This window comes from Hypanus sabinus, chromosome 8, assembly GCF_030144855.1.
Source record: "Hypanus sabinus isolate sHypSab1 chromosome 8, sHypSab1.hap1, whole genome shotgun sequence".
Classification (NCBI taxonomy): Eukaryota; Metazoa; Chordata; class Chondrichthyes; order Myliobatiformes; family Dasyatidae; genus Hypanus; species Hypanus sabinus.
In genome coordinates, this window is record NC_082713.1 from 121,466,715 (window position 1) to 121,489,242 (window position 22,528).

General features: G+C 41.5%; 1 long non-coding RNA gene across 1 annotated transcript in view; it reads left to right on the forward strand.

Annotated features, from left to right (window-relative positions):
• LOC132398378 (uncharacterized) overlaps window positions 1-22,528 on the forward strand; it is a 185,443-nt gene that overhangs the window by 497 nt on the left and 162,418 nt on the right. The gene's annotated exons all lie outside the window — the stretch shown is intronic.

Consider the following 22,528-nt stretch of genomic DNA (forward strand, 5'->3'; position numbering starts at 1 on the left):
ACCATATATTTGCAGAAATCTGCTCCAAGTCATGAACTCAGTGCTAATGGTATCTGCTTTGGTTGCCTTTTATCAGTCTCAATGGTCCAGCTTCTGCTAACAAGCTGCCCTGCATTCTGCCATATTTTTCAAATCCTAAACTCTGCAACTTCTCTATTCCTCTTTTAGCCTGTACTGCAAATTCACCTGCCACTTTCCCTGTTGAGGCATGTCTCAGAGAAGTCCTCTGTCTTCACACATGGATCTACTGGTTGCCAAGGGCTCGATCTTCCTTGCTTGGGTTATTAATGAAACTGCTAAGCCTTCATGTTATATGATCTCAGCATTAGTTCCTCTTCAGTGTTGATCAAAACCTGTTTCCACAGATGCATTCCTGCCTTGGCTCCATATTTTTGCAGGGAGATTCAAACTGAGACCCTAAAGCCTTTGGGTTTCCAAAGCAGCACGGATAACTTCACTCAACTCAAAGCTGAACTGATTCTACATCCCATGTATTCACTTTCAAGGACTCTACAATTCACATTCTCTCATGTTTCGGTATTATTTTATAACATTACAACATTTATAATAAATATAAGTACATTTCTTTAATTTATTTGCACAATTTTGACTTTTCCACACTGGTTGTTTGTCAGTGCTTATTTATGTATAATTTTTCATAAATTCAATTGCAGTTCATTAATATTTTGCAAATGCCTGCAAAAATGAATCTCAGAGTAGTACATGGTGACATATATATATTTTGATAATAAATTTACTTCAACTTGAGTCCCTTTCCAGTTTGGATCTCCCTGTGATCAGAGATATAATCGATCTATCCAGATTCGCCTTTGATCAGTGATATGTTCGATCTATCCAGATTCGCCTGTGATCAGAGATATGTTCGATCTATCCAGATTCACCTGTGATCAGTGATATGTCAATCTATCTTGATCTGCCTGTGATCAGAGATATGTTCGATCTGTCCAGATTCACCTGTGATCAGTGATATGTCAATCTACCTGGATCTGCCTGTGATCAGTGATATGTTCGATCTGTCCAGATTCGCCTGTGATCAGAGATACGTCAATCTATCTGGATCTGCCTGTGATCAGAAATATGTCAATCTCTCTGGATCTGCCTGTGATCAGTGATATGTTCAATCTATCCAGATCTGCCTGTCATCAGTGATATGTTCGATCTATCCAGATTTGCCTGTGATCAGAGATATGTTCGATCTATCCAGATCTGCCTGTGATCAGTGATATGTCAATCTATCTTGATCTGCCTGTGATCAGAGATATGTTTGATCTATCCAGATTCGCCTGTGATCAGAGATATGTTCGATCTATCCACATCTGCCTGTCATCAGAGATATGTCAAACCATCTGGATCTGCCTGTGATCAGTGATATGTCAATCTATCTTGATCTGCCTGTGATCAGAGATATGTTCGATCTGTCCAGATTCGCCTGTGATCAGAGATACGTCAATCTATCTGGATCTGCCTGTGATCAGAAATATGTCAATCTATCTGGATCTGCCTGTGATCACTGATATGTTCGATCTATCCAGATTCGCCTGTGATCAGAGATATGTCAATCTATCTGGATCTGCCTGTGATCAGTGATATGTTCGATCTATCCAGATTCGCCTGTGATCAGAGATATGTTCAATCTATCCAGATTCACCTGTGATCAGAGATATGTTAATCTATCTGGATCTGCCTGTGATCAGTGATATGTTCGATCTATCCGGATTCGCCTGTGATCAGTGATATGTTCGATCTATTCAGATCTGACTGTGATCAGTGATATGTTCGATCTATCCAGATCTGCCTCTGATCAGTGATATGTTCGATCTATTCAGATTCGCCTGTGATCAGATATATGTTCGATCTATCCAGATCTGCCTCTGATCAGTGATATGTTCGATCTATCCAGATCTGCCTCTGATCAGTGATATGTTCGATCTATTCAGATCTGCCTGTGATCAGAGATATGTTCGATCTATCCAGATCTGCCTGTCATCAGAGATATGTCAATCTCTCCAGATTCGCCTGTGATCAGAGATATGTCAATCTATCTGGATCTGCCTGTGATCAGTGATATGTTTGATCTATCCAGATTCGCCTGTGATCAGACATATGTCAATCTATCTGGATCGGCCTGTGATCAGAGATATGTTCGATCTATCCAGATCTGCCTGTCATCAGAGATATGTCAATCTATCCGGATTCACCTGTGATCAGAGATACGTCAATCTATCCAGATTCGCCTGTGATCAGTAATATGTTCGACCTATACAGATTCAGCTCTGATCAGAGATATGTCAATCTATCTGGATCTGCCTGTGATCAGTGATATGTTCGATCTATCCAGATTCGCCTGTGATCAGAGATATGTTCAATCTATCCAGATTCACCTGTGATCAGAGATATGCCAATCTATCTGGATCTGCCTGTGATCAGTGATATGTTCGATCTATCCAGATCCAGCTGTGATCAGAGATATATTCGATCTATCCAGATACGCCTGTGATCAGTGATATCTTCGATCTATTCAGATCTGCCTGTGATCAGTGATATGTTCGATCTATCCAGATCTGCCTGTGATCAGAGATATGTTCGATCTATCCAAATCTGCCTGTGATCAGTGATATGTTTGATCTATCCAGATTCGCCTGTGATCAGTGTTATGTTCGTTCTATCCAGATCTGCCTCTGATCAGAGATATGTTCGATCTATCCAGATCTGCGTGTCATCAGAGATATATTCGATCTATCCAGATTCGCCTGTGATCTGTGACATGTCAATCTATCCAGATTCACCTGTGATCAGAGATATGTCAATCTATCTGGATCAGCCTGTGATCAGTGATATGTTCGATCTATCCAGATTCGCCTGTGATCAGAGATATGTTCGATCTATCCAGATTCGCCTTTGATCAGTGATATCTTAGATCTATCCAGATTCACCTGTGATCAGAGATAGGATCGATCTATCCAGATCTGCCTGTCATCAGAGATATGTTCGATCTATCCAGATCTGCCTCTGATCGGAGATATGTCAATCTATCTGGATCTGCCTGTGATCAGTGATATGTTCGGTCTATCCAGATTCGCCTCTGATCAGAGATATGTCAATCTAACCGGATATGCCTGTGATCAGTGATATGTTCGATCTATCCAGATTCGCCTGTGATCAGAGATATGTTCGATCTATCCAGATTCGCCTGTGATCAGAGATATGTTCGATCTATCCAGATTCACCTGTGATCAGAGATATGTCAATCTATCTGGATCGGCCTGTGATCAGAGATATGTTCGATCTATCCAGATCTGCCTGTGATCAGAGATATGTTCGATCTATCCAGATTCACCTGTGATCAGACATATGTCAATCTATCTGGATCGGCCTGTGATCAGAGATATGTTCGATCTATCCAGATTCACCTGTGATCAGAGATATGTTAATCTATCTGGATCTGCCTGTGATCAGTCATATGTTCGATCTATCCGGATTCGCCTGTGATCAGTGATATGTTCGATCTATTCAGATCTGACTGTGATCAGTGATATGTTCGATCTATCCAGATCTGCATCTGATCAGTGATATGTTCGATCTATCCAGATCTGCCTGTGATCAGAGATATGTTCGATCTATCCAGATCTGGCTGTGATCAGAGATATGTTCGATCTATCCAAATCTGCCTGTGATCAGTGATATGTTTGATCTATCCAGATTCGCCTGTGATCAGTGTTATGTTCGTTCTATCCAGATCTGCCTCTGATCAGAGATATGTTCGATCTATCCAGATCTGCGTGTCATCAGAGATATATTCGATCTATCCAGATTCGCCTGTGATCTGTGATATGTCAATCTATCCAGATTCACCTGTGATCAGAGATATGTCAATCTATCTGGATCAGCCTGTGATCAGTGATATGTTCGATCTATCCAGAATCGCCTGTGATCAGAGATATGTTCGATCTATCCAGATTCGCCTTTGATCAGTGATATCTTCGATCTATCCAGATTCACCTGTGATCAGAGATAGGATCGATCTATCCAGATCTGCCTGTCATCAGAGATATGTTCGATCTATCCAGATCTGCCTGTGATCAGTGATATGTCAATCTATCTTGATCTGCCTGTGATCAGAGATATGTTCGATCTATCCAGATTCGCCTCTGATCGGAGATATGTCAATCTATCTGGATCTGCCTGTGATCAGTGATATCTTCGGTCTATCCAGATTCGCCTCTGATCAGAGATATGTCAATCTAACCGGATATGCCTGTGATCAGTGATATGTTCGATCTATCCAGATTCGCCTGTGATCAGAGATATGTCAATCTATCTGTATCGGCCTGTGATCAGAGATATGTTCGATCTATCCAGATTCGCCTGTGATCAGAGATATGTTCGATCTATCCAGATTCACCTGTGATCAGAGATATGTCAATCTATCTGGATCGGCCTGTGATCAGAGATATGTTCGATCTATCCAGATCTGCCTGTGATCAGAGATATGTTCGATCTATCCAGATTCACCTGTGATCAGAGATATGTCAATCTATCTAGATCGGCCTGTGATCAGAGATATGTTCGATCTATCCAGATCTGCCTGTGATCAGAGATATGTTCGATCTATCCAGATTCGCCTGTGATCAAAGATATGTCAATCTATCTGGATGTGCCTGTGATCAGTGATATGTTCGATCTATCCACATTCGCCTGTGATCAAAGATATGTCAATCTATCTGGATCTGCCTGTGATCACTGATATGTTCGATCTATCCAGATTCGCCTGTGATCAGAGATATGTCAATCTATCTGGATCTGCCTGTGATCAGTGATATGTTCGATCTATCCAGATTCATCTGTGATCAGAGATATGTTCAATCTATCCAGATTCACCTGTGATCAGAGATATGTCAATCTATCTGGATCTGCCTGTGATCAGTGATATGTTCGATCTATCCGGATCCGCTTGTGATCAGAGATATGTTCGATCTATCCAGATCTGCCTGTCATCAGAGATATGTCAATCTATCTGGATCTGCCTGTGATCTGAGATATGTCAATATATCCAGATTCTCCTGTGATCAGAGATATGTCAATCTATCCAGATTCACCTGTGATCAGAAATATGTCAATATATCTGGATCTGCCTGTGATCAGTGATATGTTCGATCTATCCAGATTCGCCTGTGATCAGAGATATGTCAATCTATCTGGATCTATCTGTGATCAGTGATATGTTCGATCTATCCAGATTCGCCTGTGATCAGAGATATGTCAATCTATCTGGATCTGCCTGTGATCAGTGATATGTTCGATATATCCAGATTCGTCTGTGATCAGAGATATGTTCAATCTATCCAGATTCACCTGTGATCAGAGATATGTCAATCTATCTAGATCTGCCTGTGATCAGTGATATGTTCGATCTATCCGGATCCGCCTGTGATCAGAGATATGTTCGATCTATCCAGATTCGCCTGTGTTCAGTGATATGTTCGATCTATCCAGATTTGCCTGTGATCAGTGATATGTTCGATCTATACAGATTCGCCTGTGATCAGATATACGTTCGATCTATCCAGATCTGCCTCTGATCAGTGATATGTTCGATCTATCCAGATCTGCCTCTGATCAGTGATATGTTCGATCTATCCAGATCTGCCTGTGATCAGTGATATGTTCGATCTATCCAGATCTGGCTGTGATCAGAGATATGTTCGATCTATCCTGATCTGCCTCTGATCAGTGATATGTTCGATCTATCCAGATCTGCCTGTGGTCAGAGATATGTTCGATCTATCCAGATCTGCCTGTCATCAGAGATATGTCAATCTATCTGGATCTGCCTGTGATCTGAGATATGTCAATATATCCAGATTCTCCTGTGATCAAAGATATGTCAATCTATCCAGATTCACCTGTGATCAGAAATATGTCAATATATCTGGATCTGCCTGTGATCAGTGATATGTTCGATCTATCCAGATTCGCCTGTGATCAGAGATATGTCAATCTATCTGGATCTATCTGTGATCAGTGATATGTTCGATCTATCCAGATTCGCCTGTGATCAGAGATATGTCAATCTATCTGGATCTGCCTGTGATCAGTGATATGTTCGATCTATCCAGATTCGTCTGTGATCAGAGATATGTTCAATCTATCCAGATTCACCTGTGATCAGAGATATGTCAATCTATCTGGATCTGCCTGTGATCAGTGATATGTTCGATCTATCCGGATCCGCCTGTGATCAGAGATATGTTCGATCTATCCAGATTTGCCTGTGATCAGTGATATGTTCGATCTATCCAGATTCGCCTGTGATCAGATATACGTTCGATCTATCCAGATCTGCCTCTGATCAGTGATATGTTCGATCTATCCAGATTTGCCTGTGATCAGTGATATGTTCGATCTATCCTGATCTGCCTCTGATCAGTGATATGTTCGATCTATCCAGATCTGCCTGTGATCAGAGATATGTTCGATCTATCCTGATCTGCCTCTGATCAGTGATATGTTCGATCTATCCAGATCTGCCTGTGATCAGAGATATGTTCGATCTATCCAGATCTGCCTGTCATCAGAGATATGTCAATCAATCCAGATTCGCCTGTGATCAGAGATATGTCAATCTATCTGGATCTGCCTGTGATCTGAGATATGTCAATATATCCAGATTCTCCTGTGATCAGCGATATGTCAATCTATTCAGATTCGCCTGTGATCAGAAATATGTCAATATATCTGGATCTGCCTGTGATCAGTGATATGTTCGATCTATCCAGATTCGCCTGTGATCAGAGATATGTCAATCTATCTGGATCTGCCTGTGATCAGTGATATGTTTGATCTATCCAGATTCGTCTGTGATCAGAGATATGTTCAATCTATCCAGATTCACCTGTGATCAGAGATATGTCAATCTATCTGGATCTGCCTGTGATCAGTGATATGTTCGATCTATCCGGATCCGCCTGTGATCAGAAATATGTTCGATCTATCCAGATTTGCCTGTGATCAGTGATATGTTCGATCTATCCAGATTCGCCTGTGATCAGATATACGTTTGATCTATCCAGATCTGCCTCTGATCAGTGATATGTTCGATCTATCCAGATCTGCCTCTGATCAGTGATATGTTCGATCTATCCAGATCTGCCTGTGATCAGTGATATGTTCGATCTATCCAGATCTGGCTGTGATCAGAGATATGTTCGATCTATCCTGATCTGCCTCTGATCAGTGATATGTTCGATCTATCCAGATCTGCCTGTGATCAGAGATATGTTCGATCTATCCAGATCAGCCTGTGATCAGAGATATGTTTGATCTATCCAGATTCGCCTGTGATCAAAGATATGTCAATCTATCTGGATGTGCCTGTGATCAGAGATATGTCAATCTATCCGGATTCACCTGTGATCAGAGATATGTCAATCTATCCGGATTCACCTGTGATCAGAGATATGTCAATCTATCCAGATTCGCCTGTGATCAGTAATATGTTCGACCTATCCAGATTCACCTCTGATCAGATATATGTCAATCTATCTGGATCTGCCTGTGATCAGTGATATGTTCGATCTATCCAGATTCGCCTGTGATCAGAGATATGTTCAATCTATCCAGATTCACCTGTGATCAGTGATATGTCAATCTATCTTGATCTGCCTGTGATCAGAGATATGTTCGATCTATCCAGATTCGCCTCTGATCGGAGATATGTCAATCTATCTGGATCTGCCTGTGATCAGTGATATCTTCGGTCTATCCAGATTCGCCTCTGATCAGAGATATGTCAATCTAACCGGATATGCCTGTGATCAGTGATATGTTCGATCTATCCAGATTCGCCTGTGATCAGAGATATGTCAATCTATCTGTATCGGCCTGTGATCAGAGATATGTTCGATCTATCCAGATTCGCCTGTGATCAGAGATATGTTCGATCTATCCAGATTCACCTGTGATCAGAGATATGTCAATCTATCTGGATCGGCCTGTGATCAGAGATATGTTCGATCTATCCAGATCTGCCTGTGATCAGAGATATGTTCGATCTATCCAGATTCACCTGTGATCAGAGATATGTCAATCTATCTAGATCGGCCTGTGATCAGAGATATGTTCGATCTATCCAGATCTGCCTGTGATCAGAGATATGTTCGATCTATCCAGATTCGCCTGTGATCAAAGATATGTCAATCTATCTGGATGTGCCTGTGATCAGTGATATGTTCGATCTATCCACATTCGCCTGTGATCAAAGATATGTCAATCTATCTGGATCTGCCTGTGATCACTGATATGTTCGATCTATCCAGATTCGCCTGTGATCAGAGATATGTCAATCTATCTGGATCTGCCTGTGATCAGTGATATGTTCGATCTATCCAGATTCATCTGTGATCAGAGATATGTTCAATCTATCCAGATTCACCTGTGATCAGAGATATGTCAATCTATCTGGATCTGCCTGTGATCAGTGATATGTTCGATCTATCCGGATCCGCTTGTGATCAGAGATATGTTCGATCTATCCAGATCTGCCTGTCATCAGAGATATGTCAATCTATCTGGATCTGCCTGTGATCTGAGATATGTCAATATATCCAGATTCTCCTGTGATCAGAGATATGTCAATCTATCCAGATTCACCTGTGATCAGAAATATGTCAATATATCTGGATCTGCCTGTGATCAGTGATATGTTCGATCTATCCAGATTCGCCTGTGATCAGAGATATGTCAATCTATCTGGATCTATCTGTGATCAGTGATATGTTCGATCTATCCAGATTCGCCTGTGATCAGAGATATGTCAATCTATCTGGATCTGCCTGTGATCAGTGATATGTTCGATATATCCAGATTCGTCTGTGATCAGAGATATGTTCAATCTATCCAGATTCACCTGTGATCAGAGATATGTCAATCTATCTAGATCTGCCTGTGATCAGTGATATGTTCGATCTATCCGGATCCGCCTGTGATCAGAGATATGTTCGATCTATCCAGATTCGCCTGTGTTCAGTGATATGTTCGATCTATCCAGATTTGCCTGTGATCAGTGATATGTTCGATCTATCCAGATTCGCCTGTGATCAGATATACGTTCGATCTATCCAGATCTGCCTCTGATCAGTGATATGTTCGATCTATCCAGATCTGCCTCTGATCAGTGATATGTTCGATCTATCCAGATCTGCCTGTGATCAGTGATATGTTCGATCTATCCAGATCTGGCTGTGATCAGAGATATGTTCGATCTATCCTGATCTGCCTCTGATCAGTGATATGTTCGATCTATCCAGATCTGCCTGTGGTCAGAGATATGTTCGATCTATCCAGATCTGCCTGTCATCAGAGATATGTCAATCTATCTGGATCTGCCTGTGATCTGAGATATGTCAATATATCCAGATTCTCCTGTGATCAAAGATATGTCAATCTATCCAGATTCACCTGTGATCAGAAATATGTCAATATATCTGGATCTGCCTGTGATCAGTGATATGTTCGATCTATCCAGATTCGCCTGTGATCAGAGATATGTCAATCTATCTGGATCTATCTGTGATCAGTGATATGTTCGATCTATCCAGATTCGCCTGTGATCAGAGATATGTCAATCTATCTGGATCTGCCTGTGATCAGTGATATGTTCGATCTATCCAGATTCGTCTGTGATCAGAGATATGTTCAATCTATCCAGATTCACCTGTGATCAGAGATATGTCAATCTATCTGGATCTGCCTGTGATCAGTGATATGTTCGATCTATCCGGATCCGCCTGTGATCAGAGATATGTTCGATCTATCCAGATTTGCCTGTGATCAGTGATATGTTCGATCTATCCAGATTCGCCTGTGATCAGATATACATTCGATCTATCCAGATCTGCCTCTGATCAGTGATATGTTCGATCTATCCAGATTTGCCTGTGATCAGTGATATGTTCGATCTATCCTGATCTGCCTCTGATCAGTGATATGTTCGATCTATCCAGATCTGCCTGTGATCAGAGATATGTTCGATCTATCCTGATCTGCCTCTGATCAGTGATATGTTCGATCTATCCAGATCTGCCTGTGATCAGAGATATGTTCGATCTATCCAGATCTGCCTGTCATCAGAGATATGTCAATCAATCCAGATTCGCCTGTGATCAGAGATATGTCAATCTATCTGGATCTGCCTGTGATCTGAGATATGTCAATATATCCAGATTCTCCTGTGATCAGCGATATGTCAATCTATTCAGATTCGCCTGTGATCAGAAATATGTCAATATATCTGGATCTGCCTGTGATCAGTGATATGTTCGATCTATCCAGATTCGCCTGTGATCAGAGATATGTCAATCTATCTGGATCTGCCTGTGATAAGTGATATGTTTGATCTATCCAGATTCGTCTGTGATCAGAGATATGTTCAATCTATCCAGATTCACCTGTGATCAGAGATATGTCAATCTATCTGGATCTGCCTGTGATCAGTGATATGTTCGATCTATCCGGATCCGCCTGTGATCAGAAATATGTTCGATCTATCCAGATTTGCCTGTGATCAGTGATATGTTCGATCTATCCAGATTCGCCTGTGATCAGATATACGTTTGATCTATCCAGATCTGCCTCTGATCAGTGATATGTTCGATCTATCCAGATCTGCCTCTGATCAGTGATATGTTCGATCTATCCAGATCTGCCTGTGATCAGTGATATGTTCGATCTATCCAGATCTGGCTGTGATCAGAGATATGTTCGATCTATCCTGATCTGCCTCTGATCAGTGATATGTTCGATCTATCCAGATCTGCCTGTGATCAGAGATATGTTCGATCTATCCAGATCTGCCTGTCATCAGAGATATGTCAATCAATCCAGATTCGCCTGTGATCAGAGATATGTCAATCTATCTGGATCTGCCTGTGATCTGAGATATGTCAATATATCCAGATTCTCCTGTGATCAGCGATATGTCAATCTATCCAGATTCGCCTGTGATCAGAAATATGTCAATATATCTGGATCTGCCTGTGATCAGTGATATGTTCGATCTATCCAGATTCGCCTGTGATCAGAGATGTGTCAATCTATCTGGATCTACCTGTGATCAGTGATATGTTCGATCTATCCAGATTCGCCTGTGATCAGAGATATGTCAATCTATCTGGATCTGCCTGTGATCAGTGATATGTTCGTTCTATCCAGATTCGCCTGTGATCAGAGATATGTTCAATCTATCCAGATTCACCTGTGATCAGAGATATGTCAATCTATCTGGATCTGCCTGTGATCAGTGATATGTTCGATCTATCCAGATCCACCTGTGATCAGAGATATGTTTGATCTATCCAGATTCGCCTGTGATCAGTGATATGTTCGATCTATTCAGATCTGCCTGTGATCAGTGATATGTTCGATCTATCCAGATCTGCCTCTGATCAGTGATATGTTCGATCTATCCAGATCTGCCTGTGATCTGAGATATGTCAATATATCCAGATTCTCCTGTGATCAAAGATATGTCAATCTATCCAGATTCACCTGTGATCAGAAATATGTCAATATATCTGGATCTGCCTGTGATCAGTGATATGTTCGATCTATCCAGATTCGCCTGTGATCAGAGATATGTCAATCTATCTGGATCTATCTGTGATCAGTGATATGTTCGATCTATCCAGATCCACCTGTGATCAGAGATATGTTTGATCTATCCAGATTCGCCTGTGATCAGTGATATGTTCGATCTATCCAGATCTGCCTGTGATCAGAGATATGTTCGATCTATCCTGATCTGCCTCTGATCAGTGATATGTTCGATCTATCCAGATCTGCCTGTGATCAGAGATATGTTCGATCTATCCAGATCTGCCTGTCATCAGAGATATGTCAATCAATCCAGATTCGCCTGTGATCAGAGATATGTCAATCTATCTGGATCTGCCTGTGATCTGAGATATGTCAATATATCCAGATTCTCCTGTGATCAGCGATATGTCAATCTATTCAGATTCGCCTGTGATCAGAAATATGTCAATATATCTGGATCTGCCTGTGATCAGTGATATGTTCGATCTATCCAGATTCGCCTGTGATCAGAGATATGTCAATCTATCTGGATCTGCCTGTGATCAGTGATATGTTTGATCTATCCAGATTCGTCTGTGATCAGAGATATGTTCAATCTATCCAGATTCACCTGTGATCAGAGATATGTCAATCTATCTGGATCTGCCTGTGATCAGTGATATGTTCGATCTATCCGGATCCGCCTGTGATCAGAAATATGTTCGATCTATCCAGATTTGCCTGTGATCAGTGATATGTTCGATCTATCCAGATTCGCCTGTGATCAGATATACGTTTGATCTATCCAGATCTGCCTCTGATCAGTGATATGTTCGATCTATCCAGATCTGCCTCTGATCAGTGATATGTTCGATCTATCCAGATCTGCCTGTGATCAGTGATATGTTCGATCTATCCAGATCTGGCTGTGATCAGAGATATGTTCGATCTATCCTGATCTGCCTCTGATCAGTGATATGTTCGATCTATCCAGATCTGCCTGTGATCAGAGATATGTTCGATCTATCCAGATCTGCCTGTCATCAGAGATATGTCAATCAATCCAGATTCGCCTGTGATCAGAGATATGTCAATCTATCTGGATCTGCCTGTGATCTGAGATATGTCAATATATCCAGATTCTCCTGTGATCAGCGATATGTCAATCTATCCAGATTCGCCTGTGATCAGAAATATGTCAATATATCTGGATCTGCCTGTGATCAGTGATATGTTCGATCTATCCAGATTCGCCTGTGATCAGAGATATGTCAATCTATCTGGATCTACCTGTGATCAGTGATATGTTCGATCTATCCAGATTCGCCTGTGATCAGAGATATGTCAATCTATCTGGATCTGCCTGTGATCAGTGATATGTTCGTTCTATCCAGATTCGCCTGTGATCAGAGATATGTTCAATCTATCCAGATTCACCTGTGATCAGAGATATGTCAATCTATCTGGATCTGCCTGTGATCAGTGATATGTTCGATCTATCCAGATCCACCTGTGATCAGAGATATGTTTGATCTATCCAGATTCGCCTGTGATCAGTGATATGTTCGATCTATTCAGATCTGCCTGTGATCAGTGATATGTTCGATCTATCCAGATCTGCCTGTGATCAGTGTTATGTTCGATCTATCCAGATCTGCCTCTGATCAGTGATATGTTCGATCTATCCAGATCTGCCTGTGATCAGAGATATGTTCGATCTATCCAGATCTGCCTGTCATCAGAGATATGTCAATCAATCCAGATTCGCCTGTGATCAGAGATATGTCAATCTATCTGGATCTGCCTGTGATCTGAGATATGTCAATATATCCAGATTCTCCTGTGATCAGCGATATGTCAATCTAACCAGATTCGCCTGTGATCAGAAATATGTCAATATATCTGGATCTGCCTGTGATCAGTGATATGTTCGATCTATCCAGATTCGCCTGTGATCAGAGATATGTCAATCTATCTGGCTCTACCTGTGATCAGTGATATGTTCGATCTATCCAGATTCGCCTGTGATCAGAGATATGTCAATCTATCTGGATCTGCCTGTGATCAGTGATATGTTCGTTCTATCCAGATTCGCCTGTGATCAGAGATATGTTCAATCTATCCGGATTCACCTGTGATCAGAGATATGTCAATCTATCTGGATCTGCCTGTGATCAGTGATATGTTCGATCTATCCAGATCCACCTGTGATCAGAGATATGTTTGATCTATCCAGATTCGCCTGTGATCAGTGATATGTTCGATCTATTCAGATCTGCCTGTGATCAGTGATATGTTCGATCTATCCAGATCTGCCTGTGATCAGTGTTATGTTCGATCTATCCAGATCTGCCTCTGATCAGTGATATGTTCGATCTATCCAGATCGGCCTGTGATCAGAGATATGTTCGATCTATCCAGATCAGCCTGTGATCAGAGATATGTTTGATCTATCCAGATTCGCCTGTGATCAAAGATATGTCAATCTATCTGGATGTGCCTGTGATCAGAGATATGTCAATCTATCCGGATTCACCTGTGATCAGAGATATGTCAATCTATCCGGATTCACCTGTGATCAGAGATATGTCAATCTATCCAGATTCGCCTGTGATCAGTAATATGTTCGACCTATCCAGATTCACCTCTGATCAGATATATGTCAATCTATCTGGATCTGCCTGTGATCAGTGATATGTTCGATCTATCCAGATTCGCCTGTGATCAGAGATATGTTCAATCTATCCAGATTCACCTGTGATCAGTGATATGTCAATCTATCTTGATCTGCCTGTGATCAGAGATATGTTCGATCTATCCAGATTCGCCTCTGATCGGAGATATGTCAATCTATCTGGATCTGCCTGTGATCAGTGATATCTTCGGTCTATCCAGATTCGCCTCTGATCAGAGATATGTCAATCTAACCGGATATGCCTGTGATCAGTGATATGTTCGATCTATCCAGATTCGCCTGTGATCAGAGATATGTCAATCTATCTGTATCGGCCTGTGATCAGAGATATGTTCGATCTATCCAGATTCGCCTGTGATCAGAGATATGTTCGATCTATCCAGATTCACCTGTGATCAGAGATATGTCAATCTATCTGGATCGGCCTGTGATCAGAGATATGTTCGATCTATCCAGATCTGCCTGTGATCAGAGATATGTTCGATCTATCCAGATTCACCTGTGATCAGAGATATGTCAATCTATCTAGATCGGCCTGTGATCAGAGATATGTTCGATCTATCCAGATCTGCCTGTGATCAGAGATATGTTCGATCTATCCAGATTCGCCTGTGATCAAAGATATGTCAATCTATCTGGATGTGCCTGTGATCAGTGATATGTTCGATCTATCCACATTCGCCTGTGATCAAAGATATGTCAATCTATCTGGATCTGCCTGTGATCACTGATATGTTCGATCTATCCAGATTCGCCTGTGATCAGAGATATGTCAATCTATCTGGATCTGCCTGTGATCAGTGATATGTTCGATCTATCCAGATTCATCTGTGATCAGAGATATGTTCAATCTATCCAGATTCACCTGTGATCAGAGATATGTCAATCTATCTGGATCTGCCTGTGATCAGTGATATGTTCGATCTATCCGGATCCGCTTGTGATCAGAGATATGTTCGATCTATCCAGATCTGCCTGTCATCAGAGATATGTCAATCTATCTGGATCTGCCTGTGATCTGAGATATGTCAATATATCCAGATTCTCCTGTGATCAGAGATATGTCAATCTATCCAGATTCACCTGTGATCAGAAATATGTCAATATATCTGGATCTGCCTGTGATCAGTGATATGTTCGATCTATCCAGATTCGCCTGTGATCAGAGATATGTCAATCTATCTGGATCTATCTGTGATCAGTGATATGTTCGATCTATCCAGATTCGCCTGTGATCAGAGATATGTCAATCTATCTGGATCTGCCTGTGATCAGTGATATGTTCGATATATCCAGATTCGTCTGTGATCAGAGATATGTTCAATCTATCCAGATTCACCTGTGATCAGAGATATGTCAATCTATCTAGATCTGCCTGTGATCAGTGATATGTTCGATCTATCCGGATCCGCCTGTGATCAGAGATATGTTCGATCTATCCAGATTCGCCTGTGTTCAGTGATATGTTCGATCTATCCAGATTTGCCTGTGATCAGTGATATGTTCGATCTATCCAGATTCGCCTGTGATCAGATATACGTTCGATCTATCCAGATCTGCCTCTGATCAGTGATATGTTCGATCTATCCAGATCTGCCTCTGATCAGTGATATGTTCGATCTATCCAGATCTGCCTGTGATCAGTGATATGTTCGATCTATCCAGATCTGGCTGTGATCAGAGATATGTTCGATCTATCCTGATCTGCCTCTGATCAGTGATATGTTCGATCTATCCAGATCTGCCTGTGGTCAGAGATATGTTCGATCTATCCAGATCTGCCTGTCATCAGAGATATGTCAATCTATCTGGATCTGCCTGTGATCTGAGATATGTCAATATATCCAGATTCTCCTGTGATCAAAGATATGTCAATCTATCCAGATTCACCTGTGATCAGAAATATGTCAATATATCTGGATCTGCCTGTGATCAGTGATATGTTCGATCTATCCAGATTCGCCTGTGATCAGAGATATGTCAATCTATCTGGATCTATCTGTGATCAGTGATATGTTCGATCTATCCAGATTCGCCTGTGATCAGAGATATGTCAATCTATCTGGATCTGCCTGTGATCAGTGATATGTTCGATCTATCCAGATTCGTCTGTGATCAGAGATATGTTCAATCTATCCAGATTCACCTGTGATCAGAGATATGTCAATCTATCTGGATCTGCCTGTGATCAGTGATATGTTCGATCTATCCGGATCCGCCTGTGATCAGAGATATGTTCGATCTATCCAGATTTGCCTGTGATCAGTGATATGTTCGATCTATCCAGATTCGCCTGTGATCAGATATACGTTCGATCTATCCAGATCTGCCTCTGATCAGTGATATGTTCGATCTATCCAGATTTGCCTGTGATCAGTGATATGTTCGATCTATCCTGATCTGCCTCTGATCAGTGATATGTTCGATCTATCCAGATCTGCCTGTGATCAGAGATATGTTCGATCTATCCTGATCTGCCTCTGATCAGTGATATGTTCGATCTATCCAGATCTGCCTGTGATCAGAGATATGTTCGATCTATCCAGATCTGCCTGTCATCAGAGATATGTCAATCAATCCAGATTCGCCTGTGATCAGAGATATGTCAATCTATCTGGACCTGCCTGTGATCTGAGATATGTCAATATATCCAGATTCTCCTGTGATCAGCGATATGTCAATCTATTCAGATTCGCCTGTGATCAGAAATATGTCAATATATCTGGATCTGCCTGTGATCAGTGATATGTGCGATCTATCCAGATTCGCCTGTGATCAGAGATATGTCAATCTATCTGGATCTGCCTGTGATCAGTGATATGTTTGATCTATCCAGATTCGTCTGTGATCAGAGATATGTTCAATCTATCCAGATTCACCTGTGATCAGAGATATGTCAATCTATCTGGATCTGCCTGTGATCAGTGATATGTTCGATCTATCCGGATCCGCCTGTGATCAGAAATATGTTCGATCTATCCAGATTTGCCTGTGATCAGTGATATGTTCGATCTATCCAGATTCGCCTGTGATCAGATATACGTTTGATCTATCCAGATCTGCCTCTGATCAGTGATATGTTCGATCTATCCAGATCTGCCTCTGATCAGTGATATGTTCGATCTATCCAGATCTGCCTGTGATCAGTGATATGTTCGATCTATCCAGATCTGGCTGTGATCAGAGATATGTTCGATCTATCCTGATCTGCCTCTGATCAGTGATATGTTCGATCTATCCAGATCTGCCTGTGATCAGAGATATGTTCGATCTATCCAGATCTGCCTGTCATCAGAGATATGTCAATCAATCCAGATTCGCCTGTGATCAGAGATATGTCAATCTATCTGGATCTGCCTGTGATCTGAGATATGTCAATATATCCAGATTCTCCTGTGATCAGCGATATGTCAATCTATCCAGATTCGCCTGTGATCAGAAATATGTCAATATATCTGGATCTGCCTGTGATCAGTGATATGTTCGATCTATCCAGATTCGCCTGTGATCAGAGATATGTCAATCTATCTGGATCTACCTGTGATCAGTGATATGTTCGATCTATCCAGATTCGCCTGTGATCAGAGATATGTCAATCTATCTGGATCTGCCTGTGATCAGTGATATGTTCGTTCTATCCAGATTCGCCTGTGATCAGAGATATGTTCAATCTATCCAGATTCACCTGTGATCAGAGATATGTCAATCTATCTGGATCTGCCTGTGATCAGTGATATGTTCGATCTATCCAGATCCACCTGTGATCAGTGATATGTTTGATCTATCCAGATTCGCCTGTGATCAGTGATATGTTCGATCTATTCAGATCTGCCTGTGATCAGTGATATGTTCGATCTATCCAGATCTGCCTCTGATCAGTGATATGTTCGATCTATCCAGATCTGCCTGTGATCAGAGATATGTTCGATCTATCCAGATCTGCCTGTCATCAGAGATATGTCAATCAATCCAGATTCGCCTGTGATCAGAGATATGTCAATCTATCTGGATCTGCCTGTGATCTGAGATATGTCAATATATCCAGATTCTCCTGTGATCAGCGATATGTCAATCTAACCAGATTCGCCTGTGATCAGAAATATGTCAATATATCTGGATCTGCCTGTGATCAGTGATATGTTCGATCTATCCAGATTCGCCTGTGATCAGAGATATGTCAATCTATCTGGCTCTACCTGTGATCAGTGATATGTTCGATCTATCCAGATTCGCCTGTGATCAGAGATATGTCAATCTATCTGGATCTGCCTGTGATCAGTGATATGTTCGTTCTATCCAGATTCGCCTGTGATCAGAGATATGTTCAATCTATCCGGATTCACCTGTGATCAGAGATATGTCAATCTATCTGGATCTGCCTGTGATCAGTGATATGTTCGATCTATCCAGATCCACCTGTGATCAGAGATATGTTTGATCTATCCAGATTCGCCTGTGATCAGTGATATGTTCGATCTATTCAGATCTGCCTGTGATCAGTGATATGTTCGATCTATCCAGATCTGCCTGTGATCAGTGTTATGTTCGATCTATCCAGATCTGCCTCTGATCAGTGATATGTTCGATCTATCCAGATCGGCCTGTGATCAGAGATATGTTCGATCTATCCAGATCAGCCTGTGATCAGAGATATGTTTGATCTATCCAGATTCGCCTGTGATCAAAGATATGTCAATCTATCTGGATGTGCCTGTGATCAGAGATATGTCAATCTATCCGGATTCACCTGTGATCAGAGATATGTCAATCTATCCGGATTCACCTGTGATCAGAGATATGTCAATCTATCCAGATTCGCCTGTGATCAGTAATATGTTCGACCTATCCAGATTCACCTCTGATCAGATATATGTCAATCTATCTGGATCTGCCTGTGATCAGTGATATGTTCGATCTATCCAGATTCGCCTGTGATCAGAGATATGTTCAATCTATCCAGATTCACCTGTGATCAGAGATATGTCAATCTATCTGGATCTGCCTGTGATCAGTGATATCTTCGATCTATCCAGATCCACCTGTGATCATAGATATGTTCGATCTATCCAGATTCGCCTGTGATCAGTGATATGTTCGATCTACCCAGATATGCCTATGATCAGAGATATGTTCGATCTATCCAGATCTGCCTCTGATCAGTGATATGTTCGATCTACCCAGATATGCCTGTGATCAGAGATATGTTCGATCTATCCAGATAAGCCTGTGATCAGAGATATGTTCGATCTATCCAGATCTGCCTCTGATCAGTGATATGTTCGATCTATCCAGATCTGCCTGTGATCAGAGATATATTCGATCTATTCAGATCTGCCTGTGATCAGTGATATGTTCGATCTATCCAGATCTGCCTGTGATCAGTGTTATGTTCGATCTATCCAGATCTACCTGTGATCAGTGATATGTTCGATCCATTTGGATCTGCCTGTGATCCGTGATATGTTCGATCTATCCAGATCCGCCTGTGATCAGTGTTATGTTCGATCTATCCAGATCTGCCTCTGATCAGTGATATGTTTGATCTATCCAGATCTGCCTGTGATCAGAGATATGTTCGATCTATCCAGATCTGCCTCTAATCAGTGATATGTTCGATCTATCCAGATCGGCCTGTGATCAGAGATATGTTCGATCTATCCAGATTCGCCTGTGATCAAAGATATGTCAATCTATCTGGATGAGCCTGTGATCAGAGATATGTCAATCTATCCGGATTCACCTGTGATCAGAGATACGTCAATCTATCCAGATTCGCCTGTGATCAGTAATATGTTCGACCTATCCAGATTCAGCTCTGATCAGAGATATGTCAATCTATCTGGATCTGCCTGTGATCAGTGATATGTTCGATCTATCCAGATTCACCTGTGATCAGAGACATGTCAATCTATCTGGATCGGCCTGTGATCAGAGATATGTTCGATCTATCCAGATCTGCCTGTGATCAGAGATATGTTCGATCTATCCAGATTCGCCTGTGATCAAAGATATGTCAATCTATCTGGATGAGCCTGTGATCAGAGATATGTCAATCTATCCGGATTCTCCTGTGATCAGAGATATGTCAATCTATCCGGATTCACCTGTGATCAGAGATACGTCAATCTATCCAGATTCGCCTGTGATCAGTAATATGTTCGACCTATCCAGATTCAGCTCTGATCAGAGATATGTCAATCTATCTGGATCTGCCTGTGATCAGTGATATGTTCGATCTATCCAGATTCGCCTGTGATCAGAGATATGTCAATCTATCTGGATGAGCCTGTGATCACAGATATGTCAATCTATCCGGATTCACCTGTGATCAGAGATATGTCAATCTATCCGGATTCACCTGTGATCAGAGATACGTCAATCTATCCAGATTCGCCTGTGATCAGTAATATGTTCGACCTATCCAGATTCAGCTCTGATCAGAGATATGTCAATCTATCTGGATCTGCCTGTGATCAGTGATATGTTCGATCTATCCAGATTCGCCTGTGATCAGAGATATGTTCAATCTATCCAGATTCACCTGTGATCAGAGATATGCCAATCTATCTGGATCTGCCTGTGATCAGTGATATGTTCGATCTATCCAGATCCAGCTGTGATCAGAGATATGTTCGATCTATCCAGGTACGCCTGTGATCAGTGATATCTTCGATCTATTCAGATCTGCCTGTGATCAGTGATATGTTCGATCTATCCAGATCTGCCTGTGATCAGAGATATGTTCGATCTATCCAAATCTGCCTGTGATCAGTGATATGTTTGATCTATCCAGATTCGCCTGTGATCAGTGTTATGTTCGTTTTATCCAGATCTGCCTCTGATCAGAGATATATTCGATCTATCCAGATCTGCGTGTCATCAGAGATATATTCGATCTATCCAGATTCGCCTGTGATCTGTGATATGTCAATCTATCCAGATTCACCTGTGATCAGAGATATGTCAATCTATCTGGATCAGCCTGTGATCAGTGATATGTTCGATCTATCCAGATTCGCCTGTGATCAGAGATATGTTCGATCTATCCAGATTCGCCTTTGATCAGTGATATCTTCGATCTATCCAGATTCACCTGTGATCAGAGATAGGATCGATCTATCCAGATCTGCCTGTCATCAGAGATATGTTCGATCTATCCAGATCTGCCTGTGATCAGTGATATGTCAATCTATCTTGATCTGCCTGTGATCAGAGATATGTTCGATCTATCCAGATTCGCCTCTGATCGGAGATATGTCAATCTATCTGGATCTGCCTGTGATCAGTGATATCTTCGGTCTATCCAGATTCGCCTCTGATCAGAGATATGTCAATCTAACCGGATATGCCTGTGATCAGTGATATGTTCGATCTATCCAGATTCGCCTGTGATCAGAGATATGTCAATCTATCTGGATCGGCCTGTGATCAGAGATATGTTCGATCTATCCAGATTCGCCTGTGATCAGAGATATGTTCGATCTATCCAGATTCACCTGTGATCAGAGATATGTCAATCTATCTCGATCGGCCTGTGATCAGAGATATGTTCGATCTATCCAGATCTGCCTGTGATCAGAGATATGTTCGATCTATCCAGACTCACCTGTGATCAGAGATATGTCAATCTATCTGGATCGGCCTGTGATCAGAGATATGTTCGATCTATCCAGATCTGCCTGTGATCAGAGATATGTTCGATCTATCCAGATTCGCCTGTGATCAAAGATATGTCAATCTATCTGGATGTGCCTGTGATCAGTGATATGTTCGATCTATCCACATTCGCCTGTGATCAAAGATATGTCAATCTATCTGGATCTGCCTGTGATCACTGATATGTTCGATCTATCCAGATTCGCCTGTGATCAGAGATATGTCAATCTATCTGGATCTGCCTGTGATCAGTGATATGTTCGATCTATCCAGATTCGTCTGTGATCAGAGATATGTTCAATCTATCCAGATTCACCTGTGATCAGAGATATGTCAATCTATCTGGATCTGCCTGTGATCAGTGATATGTTCGATCTATCCGGATCCGCTTGTGATCAGAGATATGTTCGATCTATCCAGATTTGCCTGTGATCAGTGATATGTTTGATCTATCCAGATTTGCCTGTGATCAGTGATATGTTCGATCTATCCAGATTCGCCTGTGATCAGATATATGTTCGATCTATCCAGATCTGCCTCTGATCAGTGATATGTTCGATCTATCCAGATCTGCCTCTGATCAGT